This window comes from Leopardus geoffroyi, chromosome B4 (genome assembly GCF_018350155.1).
Source record: "Leopardus geoffroyi isolate Oge1 chromosome B4, O.geoffroyi_Oge1_pat1.0, whole genome shotgun sequence".
Classification (NCBI taxonomy): Eukaryota; Metazoa; Chordata; class Mammalia; order Carnivora; family Felidae; genus Leopardus; species Leopardus geoffroyi.
Window position 1 is genome coordinate 58,237,486 of NC_059341.1, and position 23,278 is coordinate 58,260,763.

General features: G+C 36.1%; 1 protein-coding gene across 7 annotated transcripts in view; it reads right to left on the reverse strand.

Moving 5' to 3' along the window:
• The window catches only part of SOX5 (SRY-box transcription factor 5), a 1,013,293-nt gene that overhangs the window by 865,550 nt on the left and 124,465 nt on the right, over positions 1–23,278 (reverse strand). The window lies entirely within an intron of this gene.

Sequence of the window (23,278 nt, forward strand, 5' to 3'; positions counted from 1 at the left end):
ATATTAACATTGATAGAGTCAAGACAGACATTTCCATCATCTTAAAAATCCCTGGGGCACCTAGGTGGCTCAGTTGGTTGAGCGTCTGACTCTTGATTTCAGGTAAGGTCATGTTGTAGGATCAAACCCCACATCAGGCTCTGTGCTGAGCAAGGAGCCTGCTTAGCATTCTCATATATTCTCTCTCTCTCTCTCTCTCTCTCTCTCTCTCTCTCTCTCTCATTCTTTCATTCTCTCTCTCACTCCCTCCCTCCCTCCATCTTTCCCTCCCTCATACACTCTCTCAAAAAAAGACAAAAAATCCCTCCAATTTCCTTTTTATAGCCATAACCATTTTCCCTCCCATCCCACCCCCTCTATAAACAGTGAAAATCACTAATCAACTTACAATTTCTATAATTTTGTCATTTCAAAAATATTATAAAAATGAAATCATACAGTCAACAGAATTCTCTGGAGATTTATCCAAGTTGGAGCATCAGTAGTTCTCTCAATTTTATTGCTGAGTAGTGCTCTATCAAACGGATCATTTAACCATTCACTCATTGAAGGACACTGCGTTGTTTCCAGTTTGAAGTTATTATGAGTAAAGCTGCTACAAGCATATGCATACATGTTTTTGTGTGAACAAAAGTTTTCCTTTCTCTGGGATAAATGCCCAGGAGAGCAATTGCTGGGTTGTACTGGAGTTGTCTGTTTAGTTTTCTTTAAAAATCTGCCAAACTATTTTGCAGAATGCTTGTACCATTTTACATCCCCATCAGCAGTGCATGAATGAGCCAGTTTCTGTGCATCCTTGCCACCATTTCATGTTGTCATTATTTTTTATTTTAGCCATTCTGCTTTTTTCTAATGATCAGTGATGCCGAACATCTTTCATGGGCTTATTTGCTATCTGTTATATATACTTTCCTATGAAATGTTTCTTCGTGTCTTTTGTTCATTTTCTATTTGGATTTTTTTTACTGTAGATTGAAAGATTATATTCCTAATACTAGTCCTTTGTCAGATACATAGTTTGCAAATATTTTCTCCCAGTCTGTAAGCTTGTCTTTTCATCCTCATAGAAGGTCTTTCACAGAGCAAAAGTTCTTAATTTAAACATAATCCAATTTATCATTTTTCCTTTTATGGATTGTGCTTCTGGCAGAAAGTTCAAAACTACATCACCTAACTCTAGATCCTAAAGACTCTTTTTTTCTTTTAAAAATTTTATAATTTCAAATTTTGCATTTCCGCTCATGATACATATTGAGTTAATTTTTGTATAAGCTGTCAGACTTAGGTCAAGGTTCATTTTTTGGCCTGTGAATGTCCAATTGGTCTAATATCATTTGTTGAAAAGGCTGTATTGAATTGGTTTTGTACCTTTGTCAAAAATCAACTAAGTATGTTTGTGTTAGTCAATTTCTGGATTCGCTGTTCTGTTCCACTGATACATGTGTCTATTCTCACTAACAAGATCATACAGCCTTGATTACTATAGCTATATAATAAATCTAGATATTTGGTGAGTTAATCATTTTATTTTTCTAATTCAAATTCATTATACTCTGATTCCTTTGCCTTTTCATATAATTTTTAAGATAATTTTGTCTACATGTACAAAAAAATCTTTCTAAAAATTTGATAGGGATTATGTTAAACTCTATGTCAGTTTGGGGGAACTGTCATCTTTGTAATGGTGAGTCTTCCAATCCATGAATATGGTATATCTATTTTTAGATATTCCTAGATTTCAGCAGATAAGTCTTATACATGTTTTGTTAGATTTATACCTAAGTAATTTTTTTGAGTAATCGTAAATGATATTGTATCTTTAATTTTGGTGTCCAGGTTCATTGCTACTATAAAAGAAAATAATTGATTTTTGTATGTTTATATTATATCCCACTACTTTGGTGAATTCACTTATTAGATTGACAAGTGTGTTTTTTAAGTTCCTTGGGATTTTCTACATAAACAAAAATATCATCTGAAAGTAGGAAAAGTTTCATTCTTTCTTTCTGATATCTATGCTTTTAATTTTTTTTTAATTTTTTTTTTCAATTGGCTAGAAATTCTAGTACTATATTCAGAGTGGTGAGTAAGACATTCTTGACCTAGCTCCTGATCTAAGGGGAAAGAATTCAGTCTTTCATCATGAAAGGCAAAGTCAGTTGTAGATTGTTTTGCATCTTTTTATAAATGATCTATATCAAATTGAAGAAGTTCCCTGTTCCTAATTATCCGAGAGTTTTTATCATGAATGGGTGATAAATTTTGTCAAGTGCTTTTTTTCTGTATGAATTGATAGTATCATATGACATTTCTTCCTTAGCTTGTTATATGGTGAATCACACTAATAGTTTTTCAAGTACTAACCAGCCTTGCATCCCTGGAATAAAACCCCAGTGATCATGAAATATATGCCATTTTATATATTGCTGAATTCTATTTGCTAATGTTTTGTTGAGGATTTTTGTGTCTGTGTTCTTAAGGGATATTTGTGTGTGTGTGTGTGTTTGTTTTTACTGTACTTCTTGGGTTTTGGTATCTAGATAATACTACCATAAAATAAATGTTTTCTGGAAGACACTGTAAAATTGGTGTTACTTCTCTACTCTAAGTGTCTGTTAGAACTTTCTAGTGAACACATCTGGGACCAAATAGGCCTTTTTGAAAGTTTTAAAATTGTCTGTGCAATGTCTTTATTAATTATGGGGATACTCGACTTATCTATTTAATATTAAGTGAGTTGTGGTAGTTTGTGTTTTCTAAGGAATTGGTCCATTTCAACTAAGTTGTCAAATATATGTGTATAGAGTTGTTTGTGCTATCCTCATATTATCATTTTGATGTATGCAGGGTCTGCAGTCATACATTTTTTCATTCCTGATATTGGTAATTTGTGTATTTTCTCTTTATTTTTTGTCAGTCTTGCAGGGATTTATCAATATCATCAAAATTTCCAAATAATCATATTTTTTCATTGATTGTTCTGCTTTCAATTTTCTTGGCATTTGTTCTTATTATTTCTCTTCTGCTTTCTTTGGGTGTATACAGCTCTTCCTTTTCTAGATTCTTGAAATGGGAGGTTGGATTAGAAAAAAGGAAAAATCTCAAATGAGTAATGTATGAATTTAGGGCTGTAAAGATCCCTCTCAGCACTTCTTTATCTCTGACCCACAAATTTTGATGTTGGATTTTTATTTTCATTCAGTTCAATGTATTTATGTCCTCTGAGACTGCCTTTGTGACTCGTGGATTATTATTTATAATTCAGAATGTTGCTGAATTTCCAAGTGTCCAGAGACTTTTGTGTTATCTTTCTGTTATTCACTCCTCCCCCCAACCCCCCCCCTTTTTTTTTTTTTTTTTTTTAGTTTAGAGAAAGAGAAAGCAGGAGTTGGGGAGAGAGGCAAAGGGAGGGGGAGAGGGAGAAAGAATCTTAATGGGGCTCCATGCTCAGTGCAAAGCCCGACATGGTACTTGATCCCATGATGCTGGGACCATGACCCAAGCCTAAATCAAGATTCGGTCACTCAACCAACTGTGCCACCCAGGCGCTCCTCTGTTATTCACTTCTAATATGATTCCATGGTGGTCAAAGAATACATTCCATGTGACTTTAATTCTTCTTAAATTTGTTGAGATTTGTTTCAGATCCAGGATATGGTCATTATTGGTATTTATTCCATAGTCACATGAAAAGAATATGTATTTTGCTGCTGATTGGTGCAGTTTTGTGAATAGCAATTAGAGTCTGATGTTGAGATTTCTATATCCTTGTTGATTTTGTCTAGTTTTCTATCAATTGATGAGGTAGTGGTATTCAAATATTCAACTATATGTGAGTTTATTTCTCTTTTCAAATCTGTCAACTTTTACTTCATGTATTTTACAGTTCAATAATTTAGTGCATGCATATTTGGACTGCCATGTCTTTTTGATGGACGAATTCTTTTATCATTATATAATAGCCTTCTCTTCTACTGGTAAATTTTTCTTTTCTCTGAAGTCTACTGTATCAGATATTAATATAACAACTCCTGCCTTTTTAATTAATATTTTCATTATACATCTTTATCTGTCCTTTTACTTTCAACATGCCTATACCATTATATTTGAAGAGAATTTCTTATAAACAGCATATAGTTAGGTCTGATTTTTAATACACCGTGAGAATCTTTTAATTGCTATATTTAGACCATTTATATTTAATATAATTATCGATAATGTTAGGGCTGAAGTATGAAATTTCATTTTTTGTTTTCTGCTTTTCCCTATTTTTCATTTCTCTTTTCTTTTTTTCTGCTCTCAATATTTTTTATAATTCAATTTTGATTTATATGCAGTATTTTTGAGAGTCTCTTTGTATAGCTTTCTTAGTTATTGCTTTAGGTATGACAATATATACATAATGTATCATAGTCTGATAGTGTCATCATTTTACCACTTTGAATGAAGTATGTCATGAATCATGCCCTACTAAAATTTTCTACAAATATGTGAGATTGACAAATCAAAAATATAAACATCAGAATAAATGTAGCTATATGAGATACTGTTTTGTTTTCTCCCCATGCTCTCCTGTTTCCCTCCACCTAAACTGCACATATATTCATACCTCCACTAAAAAGATACCTGAGAAATGAATTGAGATTAGCTGGGGTGAGGAGTGGAAAACCTGACTTGAAACATCAAGATTTCTGGCATTTGATACACATAATCTTTTGGATGGACAACTTTTAAAGATAATCTCTAAGAGAATGTGTTTTCTAATACATTAAAATGAATAGAAACTTGAAAAATTTTGAAGTCTGGACAAAATTTTCTCTCATTGTATTTATCGAGGATGTAAACCATCAACAATTCATAGTCTATTAAACTTGTGAGTAGGCTTAACAATTACCTAGACTATTATTTATTTTATACAAAACACATTTCAGAGAGATGAAGTTAAGTTACACAAGGTCACATGTGTGTCAGTGATAATGTCGAACCTAGAACTAAGGTCTAATGATATGGAACTACAAAATGAAGAATAAAAATATTAGATTTTTACCTAAAGTATATATCAAAAGTCTGCTTGGGAATGCAGTTATGCCTCATTTCCTTAAGAAATGCAAAATGAGAACATGGCAGATGGAATATCATCACTCATCTACACTGGAATTTAACCAGGACACTGGGGTTTAAACTTACGTGCATGCCAAAAATAGCAATTGGTAACAAATAAATGGCCCAACCATTGATATTACTACAGACACCCCACAAGAGGTTCCAAACATGAAAGTGTAAGAGTTAGTATGTCCTTTTCCATCGTGTATCAGTAAGTCTTATTCTATCTATTCAGTTCTACAAAGTGGCAAATTTCAAGGGCACTGCCGTATTTTCCACATTATGCAGTTTTTACTCACTTTAGTCGTAAAAACACTTAATTGTGTGCAAAAGGAACTGTCCTCAATCCTAAAATATATTTTACACTCCCTGATTCATTTTATGAAGGATCAAACCTCTGGCATGTAGCTCAGAGTATCAGACTTCTCCTTTTAGCCATGAAATTTTCTATGATCCAAACTGCAGAAAAAGTACTCGCTCTACATCTCCCATTTATATTCACAGTCAGATACTATAATTAAATAATAGAGTTTCATTTACTTGGGCTCAAATCCATTAATTTTTTTCTTATTTTTACTCATCTCTTTTCTCTGAAATGTATCCCAGTATTATTATTATACTTGAGCACACAAATACACAGACTGTGAATCTGTAATGAGATCTTCCTATTTTTTTAGAATAGATTTTGCTTTGATTAAATGTCTACATTGCCTTTACTTAGATGCCTTCTAAATTTGAACAAATACCTGATCCTACTGAAAAAATAAAATCAACCTTTAACAGATGACCTCCTAGCCAAATACATGTATTATATTTACTCCAGAGAAAAACTGGTTCACAAGCTAACTTGGGTTCCTTGACCTAATGCCAGCAGAGGGTGAATGTGCTAATGTTCTGCATCAGAGTGAAAATTCAAAAGCCCTTCCCTTCCAGCCCCATGGACTGGCCAAATGATGGAGCACTGCTCAGCATCGTGTACAGAGGGAGCCACCTACCTTCCTCTCACCCAGTGGTGCCACATGAGAGGAGTAGCAGGACAAGAAGGAGTAAAGGTGTTAAACACACCAACAGGGAAGTATCTGCATTGGAAAGAAAAACTAAGCTATCCAGCTGTCACTGTCTCCAATTCTTTAACCAGACGGAACCACCACACTCCTAGACTTTTTTCACAAGAGAAGAGAAAGCTTGCAAAATTTGTATTCACACGTCCAGTGTTGTGCTCTCACTGCATGCCTATGAAACTCCCTTGTCAACAGAGCTTTTACCCTTGCCTTTTTCTCTTTTTCAGGATTTCTACTCCAAATCCCCAGCACACTTAGAGCAGTGATCTCAGAGGCATTTCTATAGCTGATGCAAATTATATTTCTTTGTTTGCCTCCTGGAGATTGGGTGGGAAAGAGAAAGAAGTGTAAAAGCCCCAAAGTGGCCGCTAAAACCCAAACAGCTGACGAAAGCTCCTAACATTTTTCACTAGTTTACTGTGTAAATGCCCCTGCTAATTTAGAAAAGCCTTTGTGGTTTTTAACATTAAAAATTAAACTAGATGTACTCCTATGCTGATGTCCATGGCCTGAAGATGAAGTTATACTTTACCAATGAAAAATCAGTAAATGAACAGATCAAATACCTTCAATATGGACCATGAACTATTATTAGGAGGGCTATCTAAAAATGCATTTTTCACTGTTAATTGGCCATGTTTCTATATAAGAAGACTTGTTTTCCTTTCCAGCCATAGTACCATCATGGATCAAATGTAAACTATAAAATAACTGACCTAGTTTCGATAAGATACAGCATAATATTTTAATGCTTTTTACAACACAAAGCCATTATTTCTGACTAGAAGCAAAAAAAACTAATAATACACCAAATTATATATTCAATGAACAAAAAGTAATCCTAAATTAACCTTTCAGGTGATATATTAAAGACAGAAGGGACAAAGATGGTAAGAACTACATACCAATCTGTGGATTAGGCTGGTATACTTTGTTCATCCTATAGCTCTCAGCCCAAACTGAAAGTGTAGAGTAAAACAGTATTCAGGCCACCTCTATTAATAAGATGAAAACCCTGGTCTTCATATTAATGTCACAGACAGTTCACCCCATCTCTGAGTACCAAGTCAAATTAAATAAATACATTGTTGAGCAACACCTGTAATGTACTTTGTTATATGAGATGGAGAAAACAAAGTCATTAAAACTTATTAATAAAGAAGCTGTGATCTAAGTACTTCAAAGTTAAAAAAGTCATTAGCAGACAAAGAAGTAAAACAAGGAATACATTCCAGAATGCCAGGAAAGGGGTTGCTACAACAAAACGTACGTCTGTATGTTAAAATATAAAAAATTAAAGAGCACCTAAAATACAGTACCAAAATTATAGAAAACTCATTTTTGATATCTGAAATTCTTGGGTCACAAAGAGATGAAAAGGAAGGCTTGGAGTTGCAGTGAATCAGTAGGTGGTCTCTCCTAAGTACTGAAAGGGCAGGAAGAACCTGAAGAACAAGACCGCCGCCGGCAGGCCCAAGCAAGATCAGGGCAGGCCCTAGATTTCCGAAGGAGCCAGAGATAACAGGACCCAAACACTTTCATCATCTAAGGAGCTCTAAGCATCAGGGCTTCCACATCCACAGCTCAGTCTGCCCTTGTTTACTTCCCCAAGCATTTTTCCGTTGACAGATCTTGGACTAACATACTCATGAATCTCCACCTTATATCCAGTCACCTCCACAGAGAATGGAGGGAGCGGTCTGTGGCCAACCTACTTCTCTTCTGTGAGTATCTTCCATGGCCGTCATCTGAAATTTCTTTGTCATATGCAGCACCTTTACAACCACAAAGAGCTCTCAAAGTATTGCCGTACAAAGATCTGAGTAAGAAAACATGATAACTGAAATACAGCCTTAGGAAAGTGAATCCAGCCACTCGACCATTATGCAATAATTCCAGATAATGGTTCCTGATTTGGTAGAAAAGAAAAGAAAAGAAAAGAAAAGAAAAGAAAAGAAAAGAAAAGAAAAGAAAAGAAAAGAAAAATGAAAAGAAAAGAAAAGAAAAGAAAAGAAAAGAAAAGAAAAGATGAGATTATATGAGGAAGGGTGGGCACTGAGTATCTTAAGAGGACTGCTACTTAAGATACATAAAATAAGGTCTATTCAGTAGATGCTATTTTTATTTTGAGAACTGCTATTCAAACACAGTTTAATAAAAATACTGAAATATAGCAAAGTGATTAGCATAAATTCTGGAGTTTATGTTGGGCACAGTCTTCCTATCTGGGTATTCTTAGGCAAATTACTTAATCTCTAAACCCAGGTTTTATCTGCAAATTAGAAATAATACTTACCAGAGTAATTGTCTACTCAGGATCTCATTGAAAAAAAAAAAACATGCTGCCCCTATTCTCACACTTCATGGTTCAAGTGGGTCTGACCCACACCTCCTCTAGCTGTACTTTAGGGATGACTGTTCAGGCCTGAGTAATCCTCGTCCAGTTATGGGAAGCTATGTGGGGATCCCCATCACCACAACAATTGCTAGATCTCCCTCACCAGCACCATGATTGAGGTTATTTAGAATCTTTCAAACCTAAAAAAAAAGATCAACTAAGAGAAAAGTAAAGCCAAGTAACAGAAAACCAGAGTGAGAGATGGATGTCTTTCGACATACCATGAGTTTAAAGGTTATTTTCTGTTAGGGCACCACTATATTCCCTTTCTTACTTCAACTATTTAGAGATAGGTTTTTGTCTAAACTACTACATGGAGTTTTTATATTTGTATGTGAGGAAAAACTGAGATAATACCCATAAAGCACTTGTCATATAGCCAAACTTAATAAATGTGAGTTATTTTTAGGTCCAGAATGAGAGATTATCTAAACTTCCCTTTCCAACATGACAACATGAAAAACAATTTTCATGCGACTCATTAAGGTATCAAGGGTTTCTATTTTCAAAAAAGTCATAATAATAGAAAATGTTGGGGCGCCTGGGTGGCTCAATCGGTTAAGCATCTGACTTCGGCTCAGGTCATGATCAGGTTATTGGGTTGAACCCTGCATCGGGCTCTGTGCTGACAGCTCAGAGCCTGGAGTCTGCTTTGGATTCTGTGTCTCCTTCTCTCTGTGCCCCTCCCCCACTCGCACTCTGTCCCTCTCTCATAAATAAATAAACATTAAAAAAATAAATAAAATAATAGATGTTAATAATAGCTCAAAGACATAGAAGAGAAGTCTCAAAAGGCAGCAGATAATTTGACCAACAAATGGACTGAAGACAAAATAATACTTATGTCTTCAGAGAAAAAAGAGAGAAGAAGACTCTTGGGTCTAGGCTGGTTACTGAAAGGCTTCATGGACATAATATTTCAGCTGGGTTTTGAGAAACAGGAAAGCTCTGGAAAGTTGGAGGGAAGAGTAGACAACATTCCAGGCTTGCATCTACAATAATATGGGTGGTGGTGTTAAAGCCCAGGAGGACACTCTTTAACCTATAAGACAGGTTTTTCGAGAAGAAGCCAAAGAAGAAAAACTAGAACAAAAAGCTCAATTCAGATGACAGCTGTGAAGGGCAAGTTTAATCATATTGCACAGAAAGTGGTTTTTCACTGAGATCATCTGGAAGTACAAAGGGATGACATTAGGTTGCTCCTATAATTCACAGTCAGCAAAATTTTAAAAATTAATAAAAATCAGAGGAATGTCTTGAAAGACTTTTATAATCAAATCACACATCTTTGGATACATTATATCATATTGGCTTTTTCCCTCCTTTTTTCTTATTCCAACCGTAATTGGTCATTATTTTACTCAAATTCTACAGCCAAACCAATTACAATAAATACACAAATACTCTAAGGCATAATGCAAAAGATAGTGTGGTTTTCTCCTCAATATCCCTTCCTCAGCATATAAGAGCTATGTGATTTGAGAGATTGAGCCCAACCCCTGTGGTGTTAAATTTAAAGCAACCATGGTAATCCCATGCTCCTTACCAGTGATTGCTAGTAGATGTTCCATACCAGCAATCTATCTCCTTCAGTAGGTTGCCTTTTCATTTGTTGATAGTTTCCTTTGCTGTTCAAAAGCCTTTTATTTTGTCAAGGTCTCAATAGTTTATTTTTGCTTTTGTTTCCCTTGCCTTAGGAGACATATCTAGAAAAATGTTGCTAAGGCTAATGTCAAAGAAATTACTACCTATGTTCTCTTCTATACGTTTTATGGTTTCAGGTCTCACAGTTAGGTCTGTAATCTATTTTGAGTTTATTTTTGTGTATGGTGTAAGAAAGTGTTCCAGTTACATTCTTTTGCATGGGGCTGTCTAGTTTTCCCTCACTGCTTTTTGAAGAAACTGACTTTTCCCCATTATATTCTTGCCTCCTTTGTTGTAGATTAACTGGCCATATAAGCATGGATTTCTGAGCTCTCTATTCTGTTACATTGATCTAGGTGTCTATTTTTGTGCCAGGAGCATACTGCTATGATTATTACAGCTTTGCAATATATCTTGAAATTTAGGATTGTGATACCTCCAGCTTTGTTCTTTCTCAGGCTTGCTTTGGTTATTTGAGGTCTTTTGTGGTTCCATAGAAATTTTAGGATTATCTGTTCTACTTCTGTGAAAACTGCTATTCATATTTTGATAGAGATTGCATTGAATCTTTAGATTGCTTTGGGTAATATGGACATTTTAACAATATTAATTTCTCCAATACATAAGCATAGAATATCCTAATGCAAATCAATACCATGAGATATCACCTTACACCTGTCAGAATAGCTAGAATCAAAAAGACAAGAAATAACAAGTATTGGCAAGGAGGTAAAGAAAAAGGAACCCTTGTGCACTGTTGGTGGGAATGTCAACTGGTGCAACCACTATGGGAAAACAGTGCAGAGGTTCCTCAAAAAATTAAAGATAGAAATATCATGCAATCTAGTAATTCTTTTTTTCCAATGTTTATTTGAAAGAGAGAGAGAGAGAGTGCACATGCGAGTGGTGGAGGGGCAGAAAGAGAGAGAGAGAGGGAGAGGGAAAATTCCAAGTGGGATCCACGTTCATAACAGAGCCTAACATGGGGCTTGACCTCACAACCATGAGATTATGACATTAGCCAAAATCAAGAGTTGGACGCTTAATTGACTGAGCCACCCACCCCACAATCTAGGAATTCTATTACTGGGTATTTACCCAAAGAAAATGAAAATTCCAAAAGGTATGTGCACCCCTATGTTTATTGCAGCATTATTTACAATAGCCAAGATATGGAAGCAACCTCAGTGTCCATGGATAGATAAATGGATAAAGAAGATGTGGAGTGTGTGTGTGTATGATAGAATATTACTCATCTGTAAAAAATGAGATCTTGCCATTTGTGACAGTATGGATGGACGTAGAGGGTATTATGCTAAGTGAAATAAGTCAGACAGAGAAAAACACTATATGATTTATTTCACTTATATGTGGAATCTAAAAAACAAAACAAATGAATAAATGAACAAATAAAAAGCAGAATCATCACACTTAAAAATACAGAGAACGGATGGTGGCCAGAGGGGAGGTGGGTGGAGGGATGGGCAAAATGGGTGAAGGGAATTGGGAGGTACAGGCTTCCAGTTATGAAATAAGTCATAGGAATTAAAGGTACAGCATAGGTGATGTAGTCAGTGATACTGTAATTGTGTGGTACAGTGACAGGTCATAAGTACACTTGTGGTGAGCATAGTATAAACTTATTGAATGCCTGTGTTGAACATCTGAAACTAACGTAACTCTGTGAGTCAACTGTACTGAAAAAAAAAAAGAATAAAGCTGGCATAGAGAGGACGGCAGAGCTAAGGGAATTGCAGAGATAAGATGCTGCAAGCACTGGACAAAGTCAAGCCAACAATCTGCCCTATCTCTAATGGCTGGATATGTGAAATAGTATTTTCCTTTATTACTAAATCTGGTTAGACTTGCTTTTCAAATACTGCCCTAATTTCTTTAAGAAAATAATGAGGCAGTATACTTGTGTATCATTTGCAAATAACTGTGATCCAATAATACATCTAATCTCATGGGCCTCTGGTTATTCCTAGAGCCTCTAGAAGACTCCAAACAGTAAGAAACAGGATAAGCAAATAAGTGGAATGGAAGATCTCTATGTTATCAGAAAGGTTCTGTCCAGGTGATTCATTTCAGATGAACAGAACACCATCTTCTGAAAAGATGAAACAGTTAGTTGTCAGAGTCACTCAGACTGGTCCTGGCATTCTTGTCAACAAGGGCAGTCCAAAGTTATACATAACCAAGTTTCTTAAACACACACACACACACACACACACACACACAAACTTTAGATCCTACACTTCCTCTTTCCTCCTACACAGCTAAGTAGGGGCATTTTATTCCCTGATCATATTAAGGAAAAGAAATCCTCACAGATGAGGCTCTGCCTAAAAAGGATTTTTTGAGCAAGCCAATGTTATGTTTTATTGCCAAACAATACTTTGTGGTGCAGTCTCTACAAGTGTAATTAACCATGTAAACCAACTATGAAATGGACTATATGCAGTAAAATGATGAAATTTTCCTAATGTTCACTCTTGTGTAAAAAATAATTTTGGAATTTTTAAAGAAATACATAAATAATATAATGTATATGCCAACTTCTGAGGGAATTACTGCAGCGGATACACATTGGTGAATGGTGATCAAGAGGAAGCAATCATGCTAAAAAATAAAGGTAGAACTCTATGCATAAGAGTCTATAAACACAGTAACTTGTGGCAGATTATATCATCACTAGACAAAAGGGAGCCAAATATAAACTATGAACAAAGACTTTGCCCACCGTATTAAGCCAAAGAAATACTAAGATCAGAAACATTTTAAATGTATACATTATAGTTCATAGCTAAAAGATGATATTCTTCCATGGCTGAAATGTAGTTCTTTAAAAATATTAGAACTTCTGACAGACACCACATATACTGGGACCATAATTTTAAATGTTTATTTATTCTTGAGAGACAGAGAGAGAGAGAGGAGAGACAGCCAGCCAGACAGAGACACAGCATGGGCAGGGGAGGGGCAGAAAGAGAGAGAGAGGGAGACACAGAATCCTAAGTAGGCTCCAGGCTCTGAGCTTTCAGCACAGAGCCTGATGCAGGAGCTGAAACTCACAAGCTATGAGATCATGACCTGAACCGAAGTTGAACCAACTGAGCCACCCAGGCATATTGGGACCATTTTAAATGTCTTTGTTTTGACATGAAATTTGATAGCCCCAAATTAATACTTGAGTACTAGAAGTAAAAATTCTAAATTCACATAAAACAGCACTGTCTATTTAGGCCTATAAATAATGACCAAGCAAGTAGCTTGTGCATAGAAAACATACCTAGTGTTTAGAAAACAAGAAGTAGATGGAGAAGTAGATAGGGGCAGGATGTGCACAAAATGTACCTAGAACATCTTGACATGCCACATACCAAGGACGCTATCAAATATGACTACAGTTAGGTCAAAAGTACTCAGGAGTAAACCTGAAGAGATTTCCATTAGACAAGGGTGAGACAATTTGAGGCTTCAAAAAGACTAGGAATTGCAATAGATCAAACTCAGCAAATATGCTTAAATTCATGATTTCATGATGGTATTTAAAAGAAATTACTTGGTTACCTTCTGAGGATGACAGGAAGCTGTTCTATCCAAATGGTAAAATATTTGCCCCTCAAGGTGAAACACACCCTTGTTTTCATCTTACCCCCAAAAGGTAAATTAGATACAAACTTCTGTTACTGTTGCTAAACACCTATTAGCTCCAAATATTCTACTTTGTTTAAAAAGATAATGGGGTGGTGCACCTGGGTGGCTTGGTTGGTTGAGCATCCAACTCTTGATTTCGGTTCAGGTCATGATCCCAGGGTTGTGGGATTGAGCCCTGCGTTGGGCTTTGTGCTGAGCATGCAGCCTGCTTAAGATTCTCCCTCTTCTCCCTCTGTCCCTCTCCCCTGCTTGTGCTCTCTCACTCTCTAAAAATAAATAAATACATAAATAAAATGAAATAAAGATAATGCATTCATTATACTAAAGCCACACTCTCTTTTCTTTGCAGATTCTAGCAGAATGAGTTGAAGAATTCACTGATTCTAATGTTGCCTTCTCTGGCAAATCAAATAACCCCTTTCCAACCTGAGTAACCGTTAACTGCATTTAATGTCACCAACTCTCATCACAACTGGACAAAGGCATTCTTCGGCAATGTTTATCATTATTGCAAGTTGGTTACAGCTACAGTTTAAAAGCTCAATATAATCCTGTCTGTAAAGGTTGACTGCACAGTGACCTTAGTCAAAGTACAATCTGTTCCATAAAACCTAAGCATGGTCCAAGGAAGTCTAAACAAATGGGTCCATCAATGAATAGGAGAAAAATCCTTTGTTTTTAATAAAAATCATTCATTACACTCTTTGCTGTAATTACACACACACACACACACACACACACACACACACACACACCATGAGTAATGTTCCATATTTCACAGTTAAGGAAATAAGTCAATGCTGGATATGATCAATATTGCTAATATTGATCAATATCTGGCTCTCCTCTTCCCATCCCAATGAAATTAGGAGTGACCATATAGTTAGTTCTAGCAAAGGAATATGAGAAGTAATGTTGGTCACTTCTGGAGTAAAGTAACTGCCAGTGCTCAGCTCTCCAATCCTCTCTTCCTTGGCCTGGGAGTTCATGGAAGCAGGCATATAAGGAGGTACCTTAAAATTAAGTCCAGAAAGCAAAGCTAACATGCAGAGTCACCTAAACTCACAAGGTTTGTAAATGAGACTTTAGGATTGTTTATAACAGCAGCATAACTTATTCTAACCCAAACGATGTGCTACAATTCTGTGTTTTTCCCAAATATCCCTTCCACAAAGATCTAATAAAAACTCTCTTCCTATATCGATTGATTGAGGCTAACCAAATTAATTGCATTATGGAAATGAAAGGATTTAGAATTAATATTTTCAGGATGGCAAACTGTTTGAAAATGTTATTTACATTCGATAAATCATGCCTAAAAACTATGACACAACAAATCTGTACCCTTATAAATACAACTTTATTCTAGGATTTCTCTACCGGACAGAGAATGGCATGAATATAATATCACATGCAGTAGCCACTCTGAGCCTAGTTCTACCTTAACAACTATGGGCAGACATAAGGGAAAGAGCAATTGTTGATGACATTTATCAAGTCTCTCAAGTCTCAACTGATTCTGAAATAAACTGATAAGGCTTATATTTTATTGACCTCCTAATCCTTGGAACCAGAAGTACCTGGTAAATGAAATTTGTTTTTCATGATTTCCTCAAATCTGCTTGCTTTGATGAATCCAGTATACTACCAAAGAGTATTAAAATATAAAAAATCCATTGTGAGGTTTCAATAAGGCTCAGTCCAAGACTTTTGTTTGATGCTTTCTCTATGTAAAAATGCTAGGGCACTTCTAAAGTGGAGCTTTGCATCTTTCCTTACACGGAGAACATTTCGTATAGTGGTGTTGTATAAAAACCATACGACATTCCCAGGAAATATAATCACCTTTCATCCAAAGCCTCAGCAATCAACAGTTTGAAATACTATTCCCTGCTGAACACACAGGTATTTACCTGGGTCATGAACTAAAGTGGCAATTGTCCCAAATATTTCTATTCATTTGATGGGTGCCATAGGAGCTTAAATGGACATGGTGGTGACAGCAATGTATGGACTATTGATCTGAGTGTGACTGAGGACTAACAGAATCGCTTCCTCAGCCACAAAGGTGTCCTAGGAGATCTGCTAGCCCAGAATGACCTGGTGGCTTTTGAGGTGTATGGGTACCACCCGACACTACACAATAATGATAGAAATGTATGGAAAGCAGAGATAAGGGCTCCAGCATGTATCTTTGGCAGCAAAATTCACAACATTTCATTTCTTAAAAAAAAAAAAAAAAAAAAGACAGTGGGCAATAATTACACAGTTTAATTACTCCTTTGGGTTCCACAAAGAGCTAAATAAAATAAAATAAAATCACCAGCCACCAATCTGCTACCTGTGGCAGCTGAAAAATATTCTAGTGAAATTCAGGGGCAAATAGTGAAATGAGCATCTCCCAAATTGTTTGGAAAAGGATCTTCAGTCTAAGAAGAACTGACAGCACAGCTTTAAGAACAGATAAAGCACTGCCTCAAGGATCTGTCTTGCTTCCTTACTTTTTTAAAGTAATACCTTCATTTGCATAGTAATAACCCAATTATTGTAAGATTAGGTGACAGGAATCTCATTATTGCTATTTCCACAAAACAGTCAATATTCTATTCAATATCTTTTAATGTTACGCACCTTAAAACATAATTATTTCAATATACCCTCATTCATCTTTAATGTAATTTTCTTTTTTAAAAAGCCTTGCCATAATTGTTGGTTTTTATGGAATATATTAGTGTTTAAACAAGCACTTTTCCCCTCAGGCTGCTATGAGAACAAGCAGAAGAAATCAACAGCTTGGGGGCATTTCTGCCTCCCCCCCCCCCCCCCAGGAAGAAGTCCACCAAAAGACCAAAGGCACAGACACTGCTACTGAAAAATCTGTTGTAACAACCTCCACACTCTTCCCAACACTGCAGTTTCCCCTCCTGCTCTTTCACTTCATGCTCCACAAAAGATGCTCCCATAATGAATTTTCGTCTTAAGGCAACTTCAAAAGTGTTAGCAAATACATTCTGTTAAATTTCAAATTGTATGATCTGGGCTCTTTTCTTTGTGAGTGAGTGAGTGAGTGTGTGTGTGTGTGTGTGTGTGTGTGTGTGTGTGTTCCCAGACCACACTGCCACACTGTAGTATCAAAAAACAAAACAAAAAAAAAAAAAAAAACAACCCACATCCGAGACAGCTGACATACTGGGGAGACCATCTGCCCGCCATAGGTTTACCTGCCATAGGCTTTTACAGTTTCAATTACAAGATAATCAGTACAATAAGTGGCTGGTGACCAGATTAACGTGGGAAACAAAGCAAGGAAGTAGAGGGGAGAAAGAGAAAGGACTGTCTACATTAAGAAACTATAGAGCCATACATGCTATAACTCCAAAATGATATCAGAATTAATGTACAGTGAAAATAGCAGTTAGACTTTGTCATGAGAGGAAGTAATATCAAAGGGCTGTGGTTTGGAATCTGGAGTTAACACTCCTTGACTGTGGCCCTACTGACTACTATATTCTTTAGGATGTTAATCTCTCCGAACTTTGTGAATGAATATTCCCTATTCATGAGTATTACCATTAATTTATAGAAAGAAGCACTATGTTCCCTAGTCAATGCCAGCTAAGTTTTCTCAAGATATAAACTTTATCAATCATTAACATGATTAATTAGTGTTTTTTGCATGTTCTGATGCAGAGAATCTCAACAGATGTCCCTGGGAGCATGCCTAACCACAATCTTACCATCATACACCCAAAGCATCAAACCACACTCCACTCTTCCCATTCTTGACCTTTGAGTAAAACTGCAAGGCTGACCAAACACCTTTCTGCATGTTTAATGAATTTTTAGGGGATACTAATTGTATTTTGTCTTTTTTTTTTTTTTACAACAATGGGAAACCACCATTCTTTGAAATGAGTTTGGTTGCTATAGACAATTTTTCCCCAAGCAGAAAAATTATATAGGCCAATTTCTGTTTTAGTAAGACTTTACTGGAATTAAGTTGTATAGCTTATCTCTTTCAAGTGGCTGGGCTGCTCCTCAGAAACTACTCATAGCAGCTAGGACATGAGTCAGGCAGACATTTAGGACAAACCCCAGCCCTTCAGAGAAGAATAAACTCACAGAGCAAGCACACTTTCAGTCAAGCTCACCAGCCTTAGTTTGTGGCAAATATAGAACTAGAATTCAGTCTCCAATCTCCTATTTCAGAGCTCTTTCAATTTTCTCTCACACATCATTTACAATCCAGACTTCATGGGAAGAATGGCAGTACACTACATTGATGCAGTCAGGTTGTATTTTTATCCCTCACTAATACCACCATCAGATGGTCAACCAAAAAAATTCAAACAGTGATAATTAAAGTCGACATTATATACAGGTATCAGACAATGCACTATTTTATCTTAAATATCAGAACCACCATTTTTTAATGAAAATCTGAGGCCTAAGAGGTGTGGCAAATTGCTCAAGATCACAGAACAACAAGTTCCAGGGTCTGGATCCAAAACCGGGTCTGCTTTCATTTAAGTTGCTGTCATACAAAGTTTACATATATAATTTACTTTGTTTTTTGGCTTGGACTTTTACAACCCTGTCTTTGTTGAACACACCAGACACCCTCCAAGAATGCAGAGAGATTGTACATGGCAAAGCTAACCCCAGACTATCCGGTGTCCAAAACTCCATGTAGTCTCATGCTTCCTTATCTTTGGGCATGATATTCCCTTTTTCTGTAACACTCTCACCTTCTTCTATTGACTTTATCTCTCATTGTTTATCTACCAAACTTTTATCCATGCCTCAAAATCATGGTCAGTCATCACCTCTTCTGAAGCCTATCCCTACTACCCAACACATTCCAGGAGAATTAATCTTCCCTTCCTCTACTATTTCTGAATATTTAAGCTATATATTCAATTACTAAATGTAATGATTAGTTTACATGCCATCTCCCTGAAGGAAAGCTCCTTGGGGCCTGGTTTAATTCATCTTGGTATCCACAGTACCTACAAGCAATATACTTGAAATGGAGGTGTTGTTTTATAAATGTTCAACTGGTACTGAACTAAAGATATCTATCCAAATTCACTTCTGCCAATTGTCACATTCTTCTTACATGAAATATTTCTGTCTATGCCTTTTCTATACAAAAAATAGTTCTTGTTCCCCTCACCTCACCAAGAATGCATTATGCATAATAGGTGTTCCAGAAAAGTTTGTAGATTTGCATTGCTTACAGGATTTTTTAAAAAAGAGAGGGAAGGGGCGCCTGGGTGGCGCAGTCGGTTAAGCGTCCGACTTCAGCCAGGTCACGATCTCGCGGTCTGTGAGTTCGAGCCCCGCGTCGGGCTCTGGGCTGATGGCTCGGAGCCTGGAGCCTGTTTCCGATTCTGTGTCTCCCTCTCTCTCTGCCCCTCCCCCGTTCATGCTCTGTCTCTCTCTGTCCCAAAAATAAATAAACGTTGAAAAAAAAAAAAAAAAAAAAAAGAGAGGGAAGGTCAAATAAATAAGATCTTACAGATTGCTTTAAACTTAGTAGAGAATGTTAGTAAACTTCTCCCTTCTTGAATCACCTTCAAAGCATGGTATTGTATCATGTGAGGGTACAGAATAAGTACACTGTACTGAAAAACTCGATCACTGACTCCATGGTTAAAATGCTACTTTTCATGAGGATTAATTGAGTGCAATCTTTTATCTGTTCCTATTCAGCATATGTACTGTATATCTGCTATGCATCCGAGGACAGCTGCCATTCTATTTACAGCATTATCTAAAAATGGCAACATTAAATCTATCTTCCATCTCTTTGAGATCTTTTTCAACCACAGAATCATCTCAGATGTTCTGCTTTTAGAGCAAAATATATGAGGTGTGAATGTGTGTAACAGTAAAAGACTAACAGGCAGAAATTCACAATGGTGGAATTATCCACTGGGGGTTGATAAAACTTCCCTCCTTTTCCTATCTCAAGAAAAGCTACCGGAAGGGAACTCGCGAACATCAGGGGGCAAATTAAAGAGGTAGCCAACCCTGCCCTTACACCCCTATCAGGAGTCTAAGAGCCTACATATTGATTTTTCAGGGCTCTGTTGCTGACGGTAGTGATTTTGAACATTGACTGAAAAACAAACAGCAGAGGTGTGTGCTGATAAACCTCCCAAATACTACATCGCATTCCAGATTTTTTTTTTTGAGAGAAAGTTAAAATTAATCATTCAGTATTGTAAGAGAAAGGAAAAGCTCTGACTGTGTTATTTATTATAACTCTCCATATTATATTTAACACAAATTCTGTTAACTTCACTGAGAGCTATTATCACAAGAGGCAAAAACCTGATTTTACACAAAAACAAACAGTACTACAATCCTGACCAATCTGAACAACTTGGGAAAATTTATGCTCCTTTAATTGCTTTGTATTCAAAATTTCAAATTTCAAAACAAATTCTTTTGTCTCATCAAGCTTAAAGTCCATTTTGAGAGGCAACTGGGTGGCTCAGTCAGTTGAGTGTCTTGACTCTTGCTTTCAGCTTAGGTCGTGATCTCCTGATTTGTGAGTTCAAGCCCCACATTGGGCTCACACTGATAGCACAGATCCTGCTTGGGGTGTTTTCGGTCTCCCCCCCACCACCACCCCGCCTCTGCCCCTCCCCAGCTCTCTATCAAAATAAATAAATAAACTTTAAAAAAAAAAGTCCATTTTGAAAATCAATGTGGCAACTAAACAGAGCAGAGAGCTGTCCTTTCATGATAAGGATCAGCTAAACTTAAGAAAAAATTAAAATTTAAATCCTTCTTTTAAGAAGATAATTTGTTCACCATGGAATTGGTCTTATAAATATGGAAGCCATCATTCTAAAAGTACTTTGCAACTTGGGAGTAGTGCTGTGAATTGGTTGAGGGTAGAGCCAGACTGCCTGGGTTCAAATACCAATGCTACCATTTACTAGCTGTGTGACCCTGGGCAAGATAAATAACCTTCAGTGACTTACTTGCATGGTTTCGAGGAATAATTGAGCTAGCACGTATAAAAAGTGGTTGGGATAGTGCACTCTATGTAGAGAGAAATAAAAATATGTTACTAATTTTCATTATTAGAATAGTCTCTGACTCAAAATGTAAAAATACATGAATTGGTTTCAATATTTCTCAAATGGGAATGGGGTGAGGAAGACCCACAAAAGAAAAGCTTTTACAAAAGAAATTACAATGATACAGTCACTGCATGTTGCTTTCTCAACTAGCTCTTTTGGGGGGAACAAATTATACACACACACACACACACACACACACACACACACACACATATGTATGTCTGAACTTTACATGAGCACAAATACCTCCACTTCAAAATGCTAGCCTTTATAAAAAGGCATGTTTTGTGGATCATGCAATATGTTCTTTACAATGTCTAATGCAGGCAAATATACAAATGTTTTTGTCAATAAACCTCCACATTATTTTTATTTAATTAAACAAACAAAAAAGCTAAAGGATCCTAAAAACAACATCCAGCACAACACGTGACATATATATTGTTCCCAGTTCAGCAAATGGCAACTCAATAAAGGGGACAAGTTGCATAATGAAACACTCACACCCTACATCTGTCATTGGCATTTTCAACTGTTTCAAAAGCTAGGTCAAGTGAAGGTGAAATTACTAGTTATCAATTTTTCACTGATACGAAATTTGAAGTTTTAAAAGAAAAATCAATGTTATTCCAAAAAGCCAAATCCATTAACACAGTTTTTTTTACCATGCATTTTACTCTAAAATTTACATTATCACTCATCAAACCATTTTTTAAAAAATCTTGGGAGGAGCAATTTAAGTACACACCAATAGTCTATTTGAAACATGAGCTAAAAGTTAAAGATTTCAAAGTGGAAAATACATGTTACACTTCTTTAAAGAAAATCTAATGCATAATTTTTACAAGATGCCAAAATCATCAAATCATTCATGTTATTAATCTTGTGTGTTTGCTGACTGGCAAGGCTTCCAGGGAGTCTGTCTCTAAAGGACTATAAAGCTTTCAAAATACAGTTATGAAAAGTGGTAAATCCACACTTATATTACCACTAAGACAAGAAGGTAAGTTTTCAAAAACTAGTATGAAAATTTAACCACAACAAAATTATAGTTAAGAAAATTCTAATTTCATGTATATGATATTTATGAGTATGTGTGTTTAATATGTAAAATTCATTAAACCTAAAAGTAAAATAAATATCCACTCTATGAGGTAAAACAGAAAAAAAAACAGTACCACACACACATTGATGTAGTTACGGTCTTCTGCTGAGGACAGTAATTTTGCTTCATTACAAAGATCCCAGTCCTTGGAGTTAAGAGATCAGTTTCTGACTTTATTGTATTCTCCTTGTTGATGCATTAGCAACTACATTTCCTAGCCTCTTGGATTACAGAGGTCTGTCTGGCAAAAAAAAAAAACTCATTTTCAAAGACCATTCACAAAATAAAACTTTGTAAATTTTATCTCCTTTGACAGCCATCAGCAGTAACTTTATTATTTATGCCAAGATAGACAACCATGGTGGGGTCTTGGTTCTACCACTAATCAGCTTACTTGCCAGTTCTGAGCCACAAATCTAGTCATATCTGAAATCCGAGTGTTGAAATGGATTATATCTGAGGTGTCTTTATGCTTGAAAATTGTATAATTAAGTTACCTTTTCCATATGGGAATTTAACCAAAATTCAGCTTTACTGCAGAAAAGATGGTTAAAATGTGCTCCCCAATCCCACAGAAGAGCAAATACAAAGCAGAAAGCTGTCTTAGTATTGTTTTTAAGAAAAAGGTCATATTCTTTGGTCTACTACAGCCAAGCAGTGTACATCTACCCATCTCTGTGTATATTTCAGATGATAAAACACAGGCTCTGAGAGATTATGCAATATACCCAAGATTATAGAGCTAGCAATTGGTAAAGCTGGGGTTCAAACTCAGACCCTTCTGACTGTGAGGCTTGATGCTTCACTTCTCAGGACAAAGCTCATTGAGAAGATGATAACTGAGAGGTAACTCTATTGCTAAATCTATTAAATAGCCCACTGATGCTAAAGTTCCCATCACTTTCTACATTTCTTATGAAAGTTCTATCCATTCCTTGGTACCCAAGAAGGTAATTTCTATCTTTCACAGGGAAGTTATATTCAAGTATACCACACTAGCTGCTAATAACTGGCTAGAGAGGCAAGAATTAAGGTAAATGACTTGGTACTTGATAATGCATTTTATGATGATAATGGTACTTCTTGAAAATTAGTCAGACAGGTATGGGGGCTTGGTAACAGAGCCCAAGCAGAGAAAAGAAACAAAACAATGTACTTTCTAGTGCTTTTCTAGCAGGATTTCAAGATCTGATTACCGGGGGAAATT